The following is a 19,687-nucleotide window of genomic DNA, read 5'->3' on the forward strand; positions in this document are numbered from 1 at the left end:
GGAGGAGCGGGCACCAATGGGCACTCGGGAGGCACTGTAGAGACAGGAGCCAGTGACAAGACCTGCTGGTGAACAGGTGCCAGTGGGCGTTCAATCACAAACGGGAGCTTGGGCATTTTGATGCTAGTTGCTGGCTGCTCGGGCGCTGATTGTAAAGACGAAGGTGCTGGGTGAACAACTCCTGATGTAGTAGCTCCTTTATACGACGAAGAAAGTCTCCGTGCCACAAGGCGCCTCAGCACCAATTTACGATTGTCATCAAAAGATGCAGAAGAGAATTGTTCGGGACTATCCCAATGACTAAGCAACGGGCACACTGAATCCTTGCCCTTCTTACAAGTAACAGGGGAAGAAACTTCAAACTCCACTGCACGCCGCTTCAGCAGGCATGACTTGTCCGCGTCTGGGACTCAAATCCCCAGAGCTGGAGGACATACAATAAGCGCTCACTTGAAGGCCTTTCCAACGGCCTTTGGTTGCAGTCTGGGATTCATCAACAGACTAAGCTGAGGGAGGCGACTGCTCAGGGGCAGAGCTCACCAACCTCCCTTAGGTTGCCAGTTTGACTCCTCCCAGGTGCTGGGGAGTATGTCAGGGACCTTGGCCTAGGAGAATCGGTGGGCCGAATAGCCACCTCCTCCACTACCACTGCACTTGCAATGGGCGCCACAAGGTGCGTACTAACTCGAAGTGAGTGTCGATTTTCGACTCCAGACTGACAATGGTGTTGGGGTCGGAAACGTGAGAGCCGGTAAAGGAGAGGGTTGCACAGGTGGAGGAGATGGAATGGGATCGGAAGAAATTATAGGAGCAATTGCATCCGACTTAGCGAATGAATCCTGACTAGCTAAAGCTTTACTAGATTCCCTAGCCATAGCTTTCCTCTTCCTATCTCAAGCTAGGTTCTTGATATGTGCCTCGAAAGTCTTCCACTTCTTAATATCCCAGTCACTCCCCACAACGTAAATTTACTGAACATGTTTGTCCCCTACATGGAATACAAACAGTGTGTGAGTCGTAAGATTCTTTAGTTAGTCTAGTATTGGAGCCTTTGCTGCAATACCGAATGCTAGAACTACTAGTGTCAGACATCGTAGAAAAGTCTAATACAAGTCAAAAAACAGGCAAAGAGTCGTCAATCATGATCAAAATTCGCCTAACATTATGTTAATTATGCCGAGAGGCTACGGAATTAAATACTTCACCAATTGAAGACAAGTCAAACAACCAGCAAAGTAAAAATTCAAAAATTCGAGCGGCTGCCAATCACAGTCCTTCAACCGCAGCTGGCAGAAACAAACTGAAGCTCTTTGCTATGTTGTACCTTCTCTTACACCTGAAAGTGGGTGGGGCATGTCGCCATAACCATAACAAACTAGCAGACCCGCAATTTCAAAATTTTGAGCTGCCGGTTAAAAGAAACTAATAGTTATGTAATTATTGGATAAGTTTCTTATATAAGACACATATTTGTATCACTTACATTTACCAACAAAAGTAGACTATACCAATACAGTATTAACAAATGAAAATGGGTCCATACCCCACTTTGTAATTCAACAAACCATCTGATTCCTGTACTTCAAAGGCAACCCGTACGTCTTGATTACAATTATTTTCAAACACTGGAGATAATTCACAAGTAATATTCAGTTCTCTAAGCTGAAAAATCATCATATTCCTTTTTATGCTTTTATGCTATTATCAGTTAAGGGGGGCAAAACTAATATCCTGATTGAGTGCTCCAAATAACTAAACAATGGTTAGCAATACGCAAAACCTGTGTCAGTACTTCAGATGTTGACCAATCAGAGGGGTAAGGTTTGGGCACTTTCATAATATATAAGCAATAACTGCACTTTTACTAGCTTCTCTAAAAACACCTTTTGGTCATACAAGAAAACAACAACAGTACCGTACCTCACCACCCCTTGAAGAGACCCGATACTGTTGGCTGTGGAAAGCCACAGTACAAAGGTTACAGAAATGTCAAAGATTTAAGAATACGATTATGCGGTGACCAACCAGCATAAAGCCACTAACATGGCTGTCATGAATTACAAGACAGAAAACCACTTAACTGAAAGTAGGGGGTGATGCCACTCACTGAAATAACTAAGGATGATGAATTGGGAGGAGGAGGAGGAGATGACAGTGACCTAGGCACCAGGAATTACCCAAAGAATGAATAACTACTTTGGGTATCTAAAAACACATTACAGGTTAGGATAGGGAACTGATGGCATAACCTTCATGAAGGTGTCATTCTCAACTGACCATTGTGTCAAATCCAGAAAACTGCATTCCCTGAGGCTGGACTTCTACAGGCACACAAAAAAGTGACAGTTTTCACACATACAGCAGGAGTTCCATTACTGAAACAGCCATAACCCGACAAGATCCGAGCACGACAGTAAACGGAACGTAAAAATTTTAATAAAACCCGATACAGAAACACGTGATAAGGAACACCATTCCATAACTTGTACCTCAATAAAACGCTCATGACAAACTAAAACCAGACATACAAAATATATTAACAGACTACCAATCCCTTTCACATATATATGATTTCATCTAGCATCATTCTTAATCCTAAAACTATTATGGTATAATTATTTTTCACCCCTTTTTTTACTCTTAATTCAAGATTTTGTTTGTCAGATCTGTGTGTGATAACCTGGCATACTTCCATAAACAGTCTGCAATTATCATTTGCAAAAGAATGAAAATATTGCATAAAAACTTCATGAAAAAAATGTTCCTTATGGAATAACTTCACCATCACATAGAAGACAGTTCATACACTGCTTATATGTACTACACTGTTATGTACTTAGTTTCTGTACTGTACTGTAGACATAATTTCTTCCCATATTAGTTCTTTGATATCCTTTAAGCCTTCTTTCTAGGTAATGTACACAAAAAACATCCATGTACTTAGCATGTTAATACAATGTTTTTTAACACACAACCCATTAAACAACACATGCATCATTTCCATGTAGGAAATCCCATACACACTAACCTGATGAATCAGGACTGAAATGCCCCATGACCCTTCATCGACAGTGCAGCTCTGTATCAGGCCACGGTCAAAATGTAGATGTGCCTTCAATCTATCTTCTTCTTCTTCTTCTTCTTCATACCCATTGCCATCCTAAGTTCAGGGGGTCTGTTGCCTTGATGCATCTTCTCTAACTTGAAAGCATTTTATCACAACCTGGAAAAAGTGAGAAAGTTTAGATCAGTACATTGAAATACACATGTCAGTATAAAATGATATAAACACACTTATTTGTCCATGCTAGACTTTGGTAAATCAACATACATAAACCATGAATAGTATGAAAAGTACAAAGTAGGTCTTCAAAGCACTTGAAAGGGGAGCACATCCATTTTATCAAAGTGTCAACTCAAACATATGTACAAGTATACTGGAGACTGGAATCCTGTGAAATAAACATAACTCAAACAGATCCTACTATTAATATTATTATTTTTTTTTGGTCTATCAGTCAACCTACTCTGCTGGGTGGTTTTCATAGTGTGGGATTCCGGGTTGCATCCTGCCACCTTAGGAGTCCATCACTTTTCTCACAAGTGATGTGCGCTGTTTCTATTAGCACACTCTTCCGCATGAGTCCTGGAGCTACTTCAGCATCTAGTTTTTCCAGATTCCTTTTCAGGGATCTTGGGATTGTGCCTAGTGTTCCTATGATTATGGATACTATTTCCACTGGCATATCCCATATCCTTCTTATTTCGATTTTCAGGTCTTGATACTTATCAATTTTTTCTATTTCTTTCTCATCTACTGTGGTGTCCCATGGTATTGCCACATCAAAGAGTGATACTTTCTTCTTGATTTTGTCAATCATCACATCTGGTCTATTGGCACGTATCAAAGAATCTGTTCTGATACCATAGTCCCAAAGGATCTTTGCCTGATCCGTTTTCTATCAGTTTCTCAAGCTGGTGTTCATACCACTTATTGCTGCAGGTTAGGTGCTGTTTCTTGCACAGGCTCCAGTGGAGGGCTTTTGCTACTGAATCAAGCCTCTTTTTCTACTGGTTCTGTGCAAGTGCCAGACATTCGCTTGCTATGTGGTTTATTATTATTATTATTATTATTATTATTATTATTATTATTATTATTATTATTATTATTATTATTATTATTAACCAAAAGATAAACACCATTCATATGGAACAAGCTTATGGGGGACATTGACTTCAAATTCAAGCTTCCAAAGAATATGGTGTTCATTTAAAATAAGTATCAAAGGCAATAGGAAATACAGAAATAAGAGATCAGTTAAGAAAAAATTCTATTAGTAAATTAATAACTAAATAGATAAAAATTATATTTTTATAATAAAATAAAGTTTTATATATATTTACCACAATTACCTAGCTATTTTTTCTATTTTACACTGTAGATCAAAATTCAAAATTTGCAGTAGCGTTCTGTTGTTCTGGGTGTAGGTATACTGCCCCACCCACTTTTGAGGAAGAATAGGTACAACGTAACTAAAGAGCTCAATTCGTTTATGCTCTACGTCCATGAAAGGGGAGGAGGGAGGGCTCTGATCATGTAATTATTTGGTAAGTATAAAAATTTTATTTTATTATAAAAGTGTCATTTTTATATAAGCAACTTACCAAATAATTACATAGCTGAATCCCACATTGACTGGAGGTGGGATGAATGGACATATACCACCCCAAAAAATACTTTAATATGGAGAAGAATTTGGAATAGAAAGTTAGCTAGCATTTTGAAATGCTTGTTGTAACCTTACCTGGTGAAGGATCAATGGTAGACGGGTACTGCCTCTGGATGAAGCTCCTCTCGACCTGTAGCGGCGCGGCAGTAGAGCCAAGGGTTGCCTATACTTGAGTGGGTGCTTTGCAACTTACGAATTTATTGCGGGTTGCCAAAGCTTACAATCCAAAAAGGACACATAAAATTATATGTGTATATTCCATTGCCCTGGGTGCAGTACAACAGAAAACAAAGACCAGATAAAAATAAACTACACCACCATAAAATATAATCAAAACCATAAAAACATGGATTGGTAACACTCACAACTCAGTGCTCACCAGACTTCCCAAGAAGTGCAACTATCCTTAGTCTGGGAGAGTGCCAGCTGCGAAGAAGAGAGCTAAAGTACTGCATTTTTCGTATTCCGTTTTGATATCCCATAGGAAGAACATGGCAAACACTGACTTGCAATTCCAATATGTTGACTGCAAGACTGAAGAGACAGACAGATTACGTCTGAATGCCACGGACGTAGCCACCACTCTTATTTCATGAGCTTTTGCTTTACATAAGGGTAGTAAATCGTCCTGAACCCCTGAATGTGCTGCTGAAATCACAGATCTTAAAAAGAATGTTAACGCATTCTTGGATAATGGACAGCTGGGGTCTTTCACGGAACACCAAAGATTTGAGGAGGAACCTCTAAGACTTTTGGTTCTTTCTAGGTATACTCTTAAGGCTCTTACAGGACAGAGGACTTTCTCTTGATCGGATGGACTGAGTACTTCGGACAGGCTCTTGATTGAAAAGGAACGATTGAAAAGGAACAAAGCCAATGGTTAGTCGGGTCCTCATTCTTGGCCAAGAAAACCAAAATCAGTTGAGTATTCAGCTTGCCTTGAGAAAAGCCTACCCTTTTATCAACGGCACGTAGCTCACTAGCTCTCCTAGCTATAGCAAGTGCCATCAAGAATAAGGTCTTCTTCGTTAGATTCCTAAGTGAGGATCATCAAGAATAAGGTCTTCTTCATTAGATTCCTAAGTGAGGATGACTCCAAAGGTTCAAACAGCGGTCCTGACAGCCATTTAAGGACAACGTCCAAGTTCCAAGCAACTTCCAGAGGTTTTGCTTGCTTATTAGTACTAAAAAACTTCATTAAATCGCTGATGTCTTGATTTGAAGACAGGTCTACTCCTCTATGTTTGAATACGGAACTCAACATTGCTCCGTAACCCTTGATGGTAGATGCTGCAAGTCCTTTCGAGGTTCTAAGATGTAACAGAAAATCTGCGATCTGGGCTACAGATGTCTGCGAAGAGGAGATATTTCGCTCTCGGCACCACTTCCGAAAAACTGTCCACTTGGCTTGGGAGACTGCAGCAGAAGATCGTCGCCTACACTTAGCAATAGCCTCTGCAACCTTCCTTGAAAATCATTTTGCTCTGAAAAGCTCCCTGACAGTCTGAAGCCTTTCAGAGTGAGAGTGGATAACCCTAGATGAAATCTGTGAAAGTGCAGCTGTTTGAGAAGATTTCTCCTCTGAGGAAGTAGCCTTGGGAAGTCTGCCAATAGACTTTATGAGATCTGGGAACCACTCCTTGTGCGGCAAAAAGGGAGCGACTAGAGTCACCGACACGTTGCGTTGCTGTGTGTGCTGAACTTTTTCAATACGTCCTTCACCACACTGAGGGGAGGGACGGCGTAAAGGTTGAGAGCTGACCAGTCCTGCAGCATGGCATTTGTCGCCCATGCCTGTGGATCCGGAGGAAGATGATGGCTCCCCAACGTCACAAACAGGTCTATTAGCGGCTTTCCCCACAGCTTTGACAGGTCGGTGCACACCTGTGGACTGAGTGCCCACTCCATCAGTAGAACCTGTTTGCCACGACTCAATTCATCCGCCAGGGGGTTCATTCTCTCCTGAATGAAGCAGATCACCACTTGGGTCTTGTTGCTTAGTTCCCACAGAAGAAAATCCTTGGTCGCTTCGTAGAGCGAAAAAGAATGAGTCCCTCCTTGGTTCTTGATGTAAGCCAAGGCGGTCATGCTGTCCGAATGGACCACCACTGTCTTGTTGAAAGTTTACATTGCAAAATGCTGAAGTGCAACATGAATAGCTTTAATTCTTTTACACTGATGTGGAGGTTTCTTTCAGTTGGAGACCACGTTCCTGAAACCTCCATACTGTTGAGGAGAGCTCCCCAACCCAGATCCGAACATCTAAGTATAATGTTAGGTCGGGGTTCATTGGAGCCAGAGATTTTCCTGACGCAAATCTGTCCTTCACCAGCCACCACCGAAGGTCCTCTCAGATCTCTGGAGTGATGTTGAAGACGAACGAATCTGGGAACGACTTCCTTTGCCAGTTGGCCTTAAGGTAAAATTACAGTACCCTTGTGTGTAGCCTGCTCAATGGAACAAACTTCTCTATGGAAGAGAGGGTTCCCAGGAGATTCATCCATGCGTCGGCTGAGCAGAAGGGGTGAGCTATGAAATCTTGGACTTTTCCGAGACAATTTAGGATCCTTTGTTGGGACGGAAAAGCCCGAAAACTCAGAGTCTATCACTATCCCCAAATATAGAATAGACTGAGACGGGACTAGCTGAGACTTCCTGAAATTTATTAAAGGCCCTAGATCTTGAGCAAGTCGATGTGTTTTCTGAAGGTCCTCCATGCACTGAGATCTAGAGGAGGAATGTAGGAGCCAGTCGTCGAGGTACAGAGAGATGTTTATCCCCATGAGATGTAACCATTTTGCTAGGAAAGTGAGTACTCGAGTAAAAACTTGAGGGGCGGTGGAGAGGCCGAAGCACAGTGCCTGAAACTGGACGACTCTGTCCTGGATGGCTGACAATACCGACTGGCTCGCCTCCATTTTGAACTTCGTTATTTGAATGAAGAGGTTCAGGGCACTGATGTCCAGGACAGGTCTCCATCCTCCCGATGACTTGGGAACACAGAAGAGGTGACTGTAGAACCCCTCCATGTCTACATCCTTGGCTACTTCCACGGCTTTCTTCTCTAGTAGAGCTGACACTTCCCGAGATAGGGACGAAAACCTCTCCGAGCCTACTGAGTAGACTGTAAAGTTGATGGGAGAGGTTACTAAAGGAGGTTTCTCCCTGAAAGGAATTGCATAGCCCTCTTTCAAGACCTTCAGAACCCACTCTGTCCAGAAATTAAAAAGCCTTGCTCCCACTGGAACACAGAGGACAGACAACTCACTTTCAAGGTGCTAGCTTGATGACAGGTTTCTTGGCGGGGCTGAAAGTTCAGAGGTTATCTAGGCTGGGACTTGAAACAACCTCTATTGCTTCGAAAGGGCTGTTGTTGCAAAGGCGAAGACGTCCTAGCAGATGTGGTAGTTGCAGTAGTTCGTGCAGGGAACCTAGTCCTTTGGTTGACTGAGTGAGAAGGTCCTGTGTCGATTTCTTCTGGAGCTCTACAGACACATGTTCCAGGGTGTCCTGAAGGAATAAAATGTTCTTGTCTACAGGGGCAAAAAGAAGAGAAGAACGCTGAGATGGGGTGACTCCCTTCTCCGTAAATGAACAGCACAAATCTTGTTTCTTAAGGATTCCTGTTGTAAAGATGGCTGCCAACTCTTGTGCTCCATCCCTTACATCTCTATCAGCACAAGCCAGAACTCCCAGCCAGTTGACGCAAAGTTTTCTTGAAGAGTCCTACAGTCTTCTATTTTCCTAGCGACAGCCCCAACCATCCAACCCAGAAAACCGAAGACTTCAATGACTTTAAAGATGTCTTTCATTAGATGGTCCAACTCCGATCTGGTAAAGAGAATTCTGACTGAGGAGAAAGCGGAGCGACATGAAGCATTTATGATACTGGAAAAGTTCTCTTGAGAGGAGGCAGAAACTCCCAAGGACGGCACTTCTCCAGTTGCATATGACAGATACTTGGGCACGAGGGAAGCGTACGGAAAACCATTTTCCCCACATCTCTTTTTTCTGATAACCAGTCATCAATACAGGTGGAAGCTTTCCTCAAAGATGAAGACAGAACCATAAGAGGTAGTCTAGCAGTTAGAGTTAAGTGTACCTTAGTTTTACCAGACCACTGAGCTGATTAACAGCTCTCCTAGGGCTGGCCCGAAGGATTAGACTTATTTTACGTGGCTAAGAACCAACTGGTTACTTAGCAACGGGACCTACAGGTTATTGTGGAATCCGAACCACATTATAGTGAGAAATTAATTTCTATCACCAGAAATAAATTCCTCTAATTCTTCATTAGCCGGCCAGAGACTTGAACTCGGGCCTAGCAAGTGCTAGCCTAGCAGTACCTGGAGGTTGTTGCATCAAGAAGGCCGACCCCGGTGACGAAGGGACAGCTGGAGAGAAGGACAAATGGTTGCAGATCAGGAAATACCTGAGTAGCGCCAAGTAGTTCGATGTAGGCTGTTCCTCTTCTATTGGTTCCTCAACAGAGGAAATGGGTGACCCTTGTGTGTCCGTGGGTTCTGGAACTACCAGAGCTGGTTTCTGATGAAGACTCAGAACTTTGTCTAGTTGAGTTGAAGCGGCACCAATGCAGGGTCTTGGACAGCTGAAGGAAACTCACCTGAAGAATCAGGCACTGGAAGCTCTCCTTGCGGGACTGTGTACTTGCTGGAAGGTGGATGAACTTCAAAGAAAGCGCCCAGACACTGGACAATCTGACACTGGGCACCCACTTGCAGTTGGAGCAGACACCGAACCTTTAGAAACTGCTACACTCTTAGTGGACACTGGGTGCCCAAATGATGGGCGCTCGGCAAATTTACATCCAAACACTGAATGGTCATACACAGGATCTTCCAATTTGGAATGATCGGATACTAAGCATCCACGAACTGGAAAGGCAGACACTGAACGCTTGTGCGATGGGCTCGCGGACAAAGTGCACTCATACGATGGGTGCTTGGATACAGGGTGCTCAAGAGATGAGAGCTTGGACACTGAACGAACTTCTAGTGGGCGCTCATACACAACGTCAGACTCTGGGCGCTTGTACACTTTGTGATGATGAACAGGACTAGCATACACTCTTTTGGGGCCGGAACGCATGTTAGAAACTGAATGGAAGCAATAATCTTTCACTGGCAACTCCCAAAAACTGCACTGCACGAAGGGGAGAGGGCTACGTTCCCTCTCTAAAGCTCACTTACGAGACGGGCGAATCAATTTCCAACGAACCATCCAGCCTTTTCAATGCCCTGTAAACTTTCGTAAAATGACCACTGCGCTTACTGGTCCCAAGAGAGTCTGAATCACTAGATGACAGGGCATGTACATCAATCCGGATGCATTTCCAATGGCGGCCCTCCGCAGCCTGGGATTGGCAGACAACAGGCTCGGATGAGGCAACGACTGTTCGTGGGGAAACACCACTGACCTCCCTTGGACTGCCAGTTTGCTTCCTCCCAGGTGGGCAAGGGGAGTTTAGCAGGGACCTTGGTCTAGGAGCATCGGTGGGATGAACAGCCACCCCTGCCACTGACACTGCACTCATCACTACACCTACACTATTAAATTTGTCCATCAAGACCTTCACAGAATTCTCAATCTGGGAAACAGTATTAACAAGTAAATTAAATTTCTGATCTAACCATGCTTCTAAGCTGGCAATGGCATTGGGTTCAGCAGAATGAGAGCTAGGTAAGGGAGTGACAGAAAAAGCCGCCACAGGTGTTGAAGGGATAGGCAGAGCAGCAATATAAACTCCTGGAGAATGAATTGCACTAGAGGAAGCCTTAGCTTCAGCCCTAGCTGTAGCTTTCCTCAGTCAGTCATGCTGTAATTTATCTACGTGGGTCTGCAAAGTCTTCCACTTCCCCTTATCCCAGTCCTTACCTTCTTCACAATTAAGATCAGGAGAGCAAATTTGCTCCTTGCAAAAACTACACAGAGTATGAGAGTCATATTTTGTTGAAGTGAATCTAGTTTTGCATCCTTAGCTGCAATACCTAATGCTAAACTAACTAGTGTCAGACATAATTAGTCTAAAGTCCAATTGGGAAAGTCACAGTTGAAAAATACACTGGAATTCTAGCTAACCTAAATAGCTGCGCTACCAAAAGCAGAGATTACTTCACCAAAAGACGATCTTGGACCATCCAGTGAAAACGAATCAAGAGCTGCTAATAACCAGCGTTAAGTCATTAGCCAGCAAAAGCATTTGAGTTCTTTAGCTACGTTGCACCTGAAAGTGGGCGGGGCAGTATACCTACACCTAAAACAAAAGAACGCTTCCGCGAATTTTGAATTTTGAGCTGCCACGTAAAGTAGAAACAATAGCTATGTAATTATTTGGTAAGTTACTTTTGTAAAAACGTAATTTATAAAATACAAGGAGACTGTTAACCATGCACATAGGCATTACTTAAGGTTCTTTGCAGTGTCCTATCAGCCCCTAGCTGTGACCCCTTCCATTCCTTTTACTGTACCTCTGTTCATTTTCTCTTTTTTCCATCTTACTTTCCACCCTCTCCTAACGTTTCACAATGCAACTGCGAGGTTTTCCTCTTGTTGTACCTTTCAGACCATTTTACTCTCAATTTCCCTTTCAGCGCTGAGTGACCTCATCATAGGTCCCAGCGATTGGCCTCTGGCCAAAATTTTACATTCCATTCCACTCCTGACCAACATCCACAGGCATTCCCGTCAAAGAATACCAGTATTCAATACAACAACAACTCAATCATTAGCACTTCCCCCTCTGCCACAGGTCTTGATTGCAACTTTCTCTATGCAACACTGCCTAAGTACTAAACCACACTAGTGGCAAGGGTGCATAATGAAGTTGCACTTGCAAATGAATGCACAGAGCTAAGATCATACTGTGTCCCACTTTGCATATGGGAAACATGCCTCCAAGTAAGCTGGCCTAAACACAGGTATCCATAAACTGTTAAAATTATTTTCCAAGGTAATGTACTCAATGACATAAAAGTGACAAATGGATATTGCGCAGTACAATCGTTGAAGTATTACTGTATATACTTTTGCATTACTGTTTACTGTGCATTTTTCAATCAGTATTCTAAGTGAGACTTTAAACTAGTTACTAGTTGTACGGTACAATCCATACGATTGGGTAATGATATATATTCCCTGTACTGTATGTACTGTAAAGTGGGTAATGATATATATTCCCTGTACTGTATGTACTGTAAAGTGCATAGTTTCAACGGTGCAAATAACAGGGAAATCTAGCAAATGTGATGTGTGGAAGCCTTACACTTACATTTGCATTCCAGATAAAGAGGTAATTATCTTGTTGTTTTATGATTAAGCTGGCATTACCAACATCGGCTCTTGCAAATAAAGCTACCCATATGGAATATATGTTTTCAGCTTGTTATATTTATACATAGGCCTACACAGCATTCAATATATACTGTAGTTACACATACCCGATATCATGGTATTTTTGGATGTCTTGTGTATGATGACAGCAGTTACTTGATCATGAACATACTGTTTTGGTAGGCTAGGCTACTGTGAAGGAGTTCTTGACAGATTTTTTGTTAGCTGAAGCATAGCATTTTTTGGCGGTTTTGTCTTGAATACACACTTACTACCTTTAAAATACCGTACTGAGATGTATATTGCATTACTAATAAAGGTTTACTTTCCTAGGGATAAAAGAACTCTAGTAAGGTGATCTTAAGTAACTTTCACACAGTCTAAGATTGCCAAATTTTCAAAAATTCCCCTTTGACTGAAACTTTCCAATAAGAATTAAACTGCTAGAATGGCATTCAATAATACAGTGCATAAAAAATCCCTGTATATCTTCTACTATAAATTCTTTCTCCAACAGCTCAATATTGCTAAAATTTGTCAGATGAATGGCATTTTTCAATCTTTCAAAGTTAGTTCACTAACACCACCTTGAACCATTCTGAATTTGTGTGTGGCCACTCAGTTCAGCAACAAAAAGGCTGCCAGAGGCAAGAATGTACTAAAGAGACAAAAAGGAATCCATACTTGCCTTAAGGACCCCTACCTATGTGGGTCCTGGTCGTTTTCAAAGTCATTTAAGCCGTAACATCCAAACTGGCAAACAGCCAAAATGGGTGTATATAATACTTTGATCCCTGCGGGGCAAGTACTAAACACAGTGTCCCTAGGAGCTTCCACCGCGTCTTACAGCCTAAACTTCATATGCCCTAAAGTTGTGAGGGCCTAACAGGTTCACGGCCGAAAATAATGAAGACTAATCATCCCGAACTCATCTATGTCATCTGTCATCCAAACATTCCACACCAACAGCTGCAGAAAGATCTTCCACCACCACATTGGGAGTCACCTGAAATTAAAACAAAGAAACTCAAAGTTAATTTAAAATGTGACACAAATTTGAGTGGTCAAAATTTCAGAGATTAAAGCTTTTACAGTGTTTTGTAAGGCATTATAATGAAACTGAGTAACCTACAACCAAGGAAAAAAGAGGAGGTTCAGATTCTACTACTTTTTTTTTATTTAAAGCTAACTCCCATGCAAGCAATGATGTATAAATGCCAACTACACTAAGGAAGACCAAAGTAAAATTCAACTGATATTTGGTAAATCGTACAAGAGCCTCCTTCCCAACACTATGAATGAAAACCACTCTAGCTTCAGGTGATAATTCAACCACATGCCGATAGAGACATACTAGGCCTATGTACCTGATCATTAAAAAACAGTAGTACCACAAGTATAGTTGACAAGAAAGACAATGATTATTGTGTATGATCCTTCCATAGTTTAATGCTTGTATGCAGAAGTACAGTGCAGTACTACTGTGGGTTCCTACCCCAGCAAATAAACGTTGACGCTAAACTATATTTCGCAGTGTATAAAATCACAATTTTAAAAGTACATTGTATTTTTCCTAACTATATAAACCTGAGGTTCTTTACATTAGGAATTACTTACGGCGAAGCTGGACACGGCTGTTAAACTCTTGAGCAAGGTGGTTGGGCATTAACTACTGTCAGGTAGGCAGGAATACCCGCCTGCCCGGATGTAAACATTCCAGTTTGCCTTTCGGCCCAGGTTCAGATTGAGGGGTGGCATGAAGCGGGCATAAAACGTAATGTAAAGAACCTCAGGTTTGTATAGTTAGGCAAAATACAATTTACTTTTTAAAACTGTGATTTGTTCTGACACAATATACAAACCATCAGTCCTTTACATAAGGAAGGCTCACTGGTTGGAGGGAGGAATCTGAGTGAGTCTCTTGAACTGTCTGGAGTTCTGCACACCTGGGCTGCTACTCCTGGTTGTAAGAGCGAGGAGTACAGTGCCTCTGACACATTGATTGGAGTGTAGGAACTGCAAGATCAAATGTCAGAACTGGATCTTTTCGCATGGGTGAGGAAATGTAACTCATACGAAATAGGCTAGTAAGAACCTAAGAGTCGGAGGCAGTGAGGAAAACTCGAGATAGGGTTCCCTTATTGCCAGTCTCTCCTTCCTCCCCTTGCCAGAGGAAGGAGCAGAACTGCTTCTATGATTCTAGAAGAAAAATAGAATGAGTGCTCGATGTGTAGTCTTACCACATCTGACGCCAGATCCAGCAAGTACTGGTTTGAGTTCTATTCTCATCCCAAAGGAGGAGAAGTAGGAGTACGGGGAAGGAGGAGGAGGAGAGGCCAGTCACTATCAGTATCCTTCTCACTTCCAGAACCAACACCTTAGGCGAGATGCTACTAGTCCTCTTGACGGAGCCGGGTAAGAAAACACAACTTGTTCAGCAGCCACCAAAGGGCCAAGGAGAAAAGGTTCCAAGGGCCTGTGGGCAATACCACAGGAGGACAAGAGTGTGGTCCATGAGACCACATCTTGCTTCCAGACTGACAGAAACTACCAGAATGTGAAGGATGGACTAAGCCATTGACTTCATGAGCTCTCAGGTGGAAATCGCCGGTATCACTGTCGCCAGCTGCCGAGTACCTCCTTCGATCACTTCACGAAGCCAAGAAAAAGATGTGTCCTTAGACATTTCTTCCTTAGGAGAGACAGTGCTAGCGAAAACGTTGACGACATCCAGGTTAGGAATGTCGAGCCTTTTCGGAAAGCACCACAGCTCCCTAATAGGACAAAATAACAACTGATCTGGATCATCAATACAAAGTCCAAGGAGGAGGGGAACAAGAAGGACTCGAACCTGACAAAAGATGCCGATGGACTCGGAGTCCACTTACGACATCCGAGAAGGAGTCGAGGTATTGATCCCCTTCATCTGATCTTCCATCTTCTACGCCAAGGCCGGAGTGGGGTGAGAGATGGTCCTAAGAGGGCACATCTCCGTCCGACAACTTTCGTATGGGCGTGTGCAGAGCACAGGACAGGAACCCTAAACAAGAGTCACATGCCACCCAGGGAACAGTTCCCCGAGACAGCAAGACCGAGGAAGCTTCTCATCCATAGCTAAATCTCAACTGAGGAGAAGGCGGATACTTCAGATAGAAGACTAGGTTGCAAGAGCCTACGTTCTTCACAAATGAAAGGGAGAGAAGCAACCCTCGGCGGAGATGATGAGGAAGTCCAGGCTTGAAGAGCCACTCTGACCCTAGCAGAAGTTCCGTCAACAACACCCTCCAGCAAAGACGGATCCAGTCCCTGGGACGGTGTTGCGGAGGACTTCAAGAGATATCCAGCTCTATCCATTGCTGCTTGGCAAGAAAGCCTATGCTTACAAGGAAAGCTGGAAGGTCTCCCAGTCCCGATCACACAGGGATATACTGCCAGAAGAACTGCGTCTTGTGTAGCTGCTACAGGAGGTTGGGTCAAGCAGAACTCCTCCCGATGCCTCAGAAGCAGAGCTATCACGTTGGGCGAAAAGCGAAGTCTTCCAACATTTGTATGTAACTCGGGGTGAGCAATGCTTGTGAACCCCTAACGAAACAGACAAATACGGAGGAAAAAACGTGGATATCAATTTTTCCCAAAAAGACAGCATGCCTCACAGTAGCGTCCCCTGGGTCTGGTACGAAGGGGCAAGAAAACTACCAACTTTGTTGTGCAGGGAGGCAACAGAAAGACAATGGGGATCTCTCAGTTGAGCAATCTCTTCATGAACCTTCGTGAGGAAAAGAGTGAAGAGCGTATTCCGTCTCGATCACTCAAACTCAAGGCCGAGCTCACCTACCAATACATCCCCACTGGGAATGTATCTAGCTAAATGAGCTATCAAGTGTGCTATAGAACACTCGAGTACTTGCAAATGTCGACAGATGAAACAGGAGGAAAAAAAATTCCCTTTTGTTTGTGAACGAATGCCACTACTGTGGTTTTGTTGTTCAATGAAACCACTGAGTGTTGCAAAACTCATCCTGAATTCTCGGAAGGTTAAAAGGCTGCCTTGACTCCAGGACGTTGATGAGAAGGTACTAATTGTCTCGGTCACACACTTTCAAGACAGTCTTACAGGTGTGAGCCTATTCCTTGATCGGTGAATCCGGAAGTAAACACACGATGTGAGGAGAATATGCAAGCATATTCAAAGGTTCCTTCAATCAAGCATTAGCCTAACTCTTTCCTCATACTTCGAAGAAGAAAGAAGGATGGAAGGAAGCTTCTGCAAGATGACAGGATACCAAGACAATAGCTCTAGCTGGGCTGGCATTTCCCGAATCGGGAGAAAGGGAGAAGAAGCGAGATGGATGTTTGATGAAAAGAATTGCCAAGACCCAAGGGAAATAGATACTTCTTCTGAAGGAATCCATTCCCAGGTCTCGGCAATGTCACTGCCAGCTCCAGAGACTCGATAAGTATCATTTCATCCAGGCATCTGCCGTAGGCAAACTTCTGCCCGGTCGATACTTCTTTCTCTCTTCCCTTTCGCCCTCCTCCCCTGTGGAAAAGAGGGTGGAAAGAGACACAGTTATGTGCACTTGCCCACAAGGGAAGAAGAGGGCTATGTATTCCGCGATCTTCTTCCGAAGCCTGGGACTTCTTAGGAGTTGAGGGGGGTTAGCTTGAACTCAAGGTCGAGCTGAGCTGACTAACACCCAAAGGTCTTGGCCACTGTCCAAAGGACAAGGTAATGCCCTGGTACAAACCTTGATTACTGCAGTATCTGGCAAGTCTCTGAAAGAGAAAGGCAGAACCAAGGTTCATTCCTAAGGGTTGAGCCAACTCTGGACTTACAAAAATGGAGGTCTGAATTAGGACAGTCCTTCTTAGCACCAGAATTGCCCACAGATTGCTGTCTGGTATAGGAAGACCCGCCCCCGGACAGGACCAGTCTCCAGAAGGCAGGGTTCTTTCCAGGAATGGTCATATCCAAGGAGAGAGAGCCTAAAAATGAAGGATCATATCGTGGATCCATCAGGAGACTGCTTGGAGGGAGCCAGCAGGTGCCCTCCAAGATTGCCGCCTCTTGTTGCGGAAGAAAACACCCATCACAGCAAGGAGAAGCAGGGTCAGAGCAACCTGTAGTCGGCAAGACCCTTCGGGGCAAGAAGAATTCGTACTCTGTCGAGGCAGGGGAGGAGCTTGGTGTCTCGACCTGAGTGAACTCCTTGTCCAAAAAAAGTATTCATCTGGTCGAGAATGCTTTTGCAAGCAAGGACTGCTGCAGACCCCAAAAACTCCCGGCCACTTCAAGGTCTGCAAGGGGTGCGCGTGATGAAGATTATTCATTGGGGGAGCCATGGTCCTGTCCCAGGGATCCTCGCACTGACGAATCAGCGCGAAGTTCTCCGAGAAACGAGGGCAATCGCAACCTGAAGAGGAAGACCCTCGCTGCTTCCGAAGCGTGAAACTCCTGTCCTCTCTCCTTGGAGGGAGACCTTGACAGATCCCAAAAAACCTCCTCAGCTACCTGGTTGTACTACGGGACAATCAGGTGACCGACACCCAAAGCACGCAAGGCAGCCGAACTCTGAAGACAAATTCGTCGGAGCCCTCTGTCTGTCTCGCGTCTCTCGGAACAACCGAGAGAGAAAAAGAACAGGTGAGGAGTAAGAGTACCCCTACCTGTCCTTCCAGTAAGACCAGCAGGAGGGGCAGACCGTGAGCAATAATCAACTGAAGGAGATTATTGCCACATGGGGGAAGAAGAGCACTTGTGCCGCAGCAAAGCGCTTTCCTGGGAAGAGCAGAAAGTTCTGTGTCTGCTATCCTGCATGCTCAAACACTATGGTTCAAGACACAAGGATAAAACCCAGCCAAGCAACCGAAGCAGCTGGCGGGCAGTATTGAGACACCTGGGCATCTCAGCACCGAGACACCTAGGCATCTCAGCACTTTCTCTCATCCTGTGCCTCTCATCAGGAGAGCACTCATGATTCACAGAGTTCAAGCGACCTACACAACGCAAAAAATGGGAGAGGCTGCTTTCGGTTTCCTAAGAAATCAGAAAGAGCCAGGCACAGAACCAGTCTTAGATGGAGACTTCCAAGACTGGCAACGAGGGCACGACCTCGAGAGGCCACGCGCTCTCGCAGCCCCCGAAATGCTAGACCCCAGAGGAGAATGCAAATCAGTTCCCGCCCGAAGGCAGGAAGCGCCAACGAGAGAAGAGAGTCAGTCCCTTAGAAGTCCCGCAGTACTCCCAAAGGGAATCTCTTCCCTGCTTCTTCTGGTGTTCCAACCGACAGGATCAAGACAGCAGGTTGGGAACCTGAACGAGCACTGGTAAGCACTCAGGGAGCACTTGTAGTGCTGGCAGGAAGAGCTGAGACACCTGGGTGCCTTGGCCCTATCTCTCTCACTGCTCCCAGAACTGGCCCAGGGAGAGTACTCTCCAGACCAGATCGGGATACTCGATATTCCACAGAATCTCAAGCACTCGGGGCAGCTCGCGAATGAGCTCCTGAAGCAGCACCCATCTTAGAAGTGTAACCTCTAGGACTGGGAATGGGAGCGCAAACCAAGGTCTATGCGCCCACGGCTCCTGAAACACAAAACCCAGGGGTATGCGAATCAGTTCCCGAACCCGAAGGTCGGGAAGAGCCAACAAGAGACCCACTGCCTCCTCGGAAGGAGGCAGTCCCTGGACATCAAGGACTATCCGGTTCCCGGGACCCTCTCGAACCTCAGGAGAGGAAGGGCAGAGGCAGCAGAAGACGAAATCGAAGAAAAGTTGAAGAAGACGGCAGCTACTTCCACAGGGTGACTTCCTTCACCTTCACTCTGACACCTACAGGATGGTGGACACGAAACATTGTAACCTCCAAGACAGCTAGGAAGGATCGCAACGGAAGTGGCCTAGGACACGGCCACCAAGAGAAGCACCAGACACAATCAGGACAGCTGATGAAGGAGCTACGGAAGTGGTTCAGAAAGCAGGAGCTACAGCAACGGCCAGGGACATCACATGAACGTCACCAGCAGCGACAGGAACAATCAGGACAGCTGCGACAGGAGACCGAGAAGAGCCGCCCAGAGACTGTTGCCGAGTCAACAGGAGAATAACACAGGAAACAGCAAGAGCAGACAGACCACAGATATGCCAGAGGCAGTACCACATCATAGCCTACATGAAGGCCTGCAATGATAGCGATCAATCCACATCAGCAGGAACAGAGTCCGAACAATCTCGACGTGGAACTATGCCATTCCAACCAGGTACTGTGATCGATCCCGAAGCAACACTGTAAGTACGTCGGGGCTCCTTCATGCAAAGATATCCCAACTGAGATATCCAGCCAACTACTGCTGTGCCTACGATGCTCACTGTCAACCTGAAAGAAAAAGCAAAGATGATTTGCAGAGGGAGACTCCTCTCGCTCCGAGGGGAACTGCCCTACATAGCGAGAGGAGGCCCCTGAGAAGAGGCCGCCAGACTGCCCATGCAGCCGTCCCCCTCCCGCCCCGACGGTTTTCGCCCGACAAGCGAGCGAAGAGGGCAATGGAGGGAGATCTCTTTCAAAGGAGAGATAAGGAAGAACCTACAGGGAGAGAGAAGGAAGGAG

General features: G+C 44.7%; 1 long non-coding RNA gene across 1 annotated transcript in view; it reads right to left on the minus strand.

The window, feature by feature from the left end:
• LOC136854572 (uncharacterized) overlaps positions 1 to 19,687 on the minus strand; it is a 31,487-nt gene that overhangs the window by 7,451 nt on the left and 4,349 nt on the right. The window contains exons 2-3 of the long non-coding RNA XR_010857733.1: positions 12,769 to 13,086; positions 3,029 to 3,223 (exon numbers count right to left, since the gene is read on the minus strand). This is a non-coding gene — a long non-coding RNA (uncharacterized lncRNA). The remainder of the gene's footprint in view (positions 1 to 3,028; positions 3,224 to 12,768; positions 13,087 to 19,687) is intronic.

Source organism: Macrobrachium rosenbergii, chromosome 3, assembly GCF_040412425.1.
Source record: "Macrobrachium rosenbergii isolate ZJJX-2024 chromosome 3, ASM4041242v1, whole genome shotgun sequence".
In the NCBI taxonomy this organism is placed as follows: Eukaryota; Metazoa; Arthropoda; class Malacostraca; order Decapoda; family Palaemonidae; genus Macrobrachium; species Macrobrachium rosenbergii.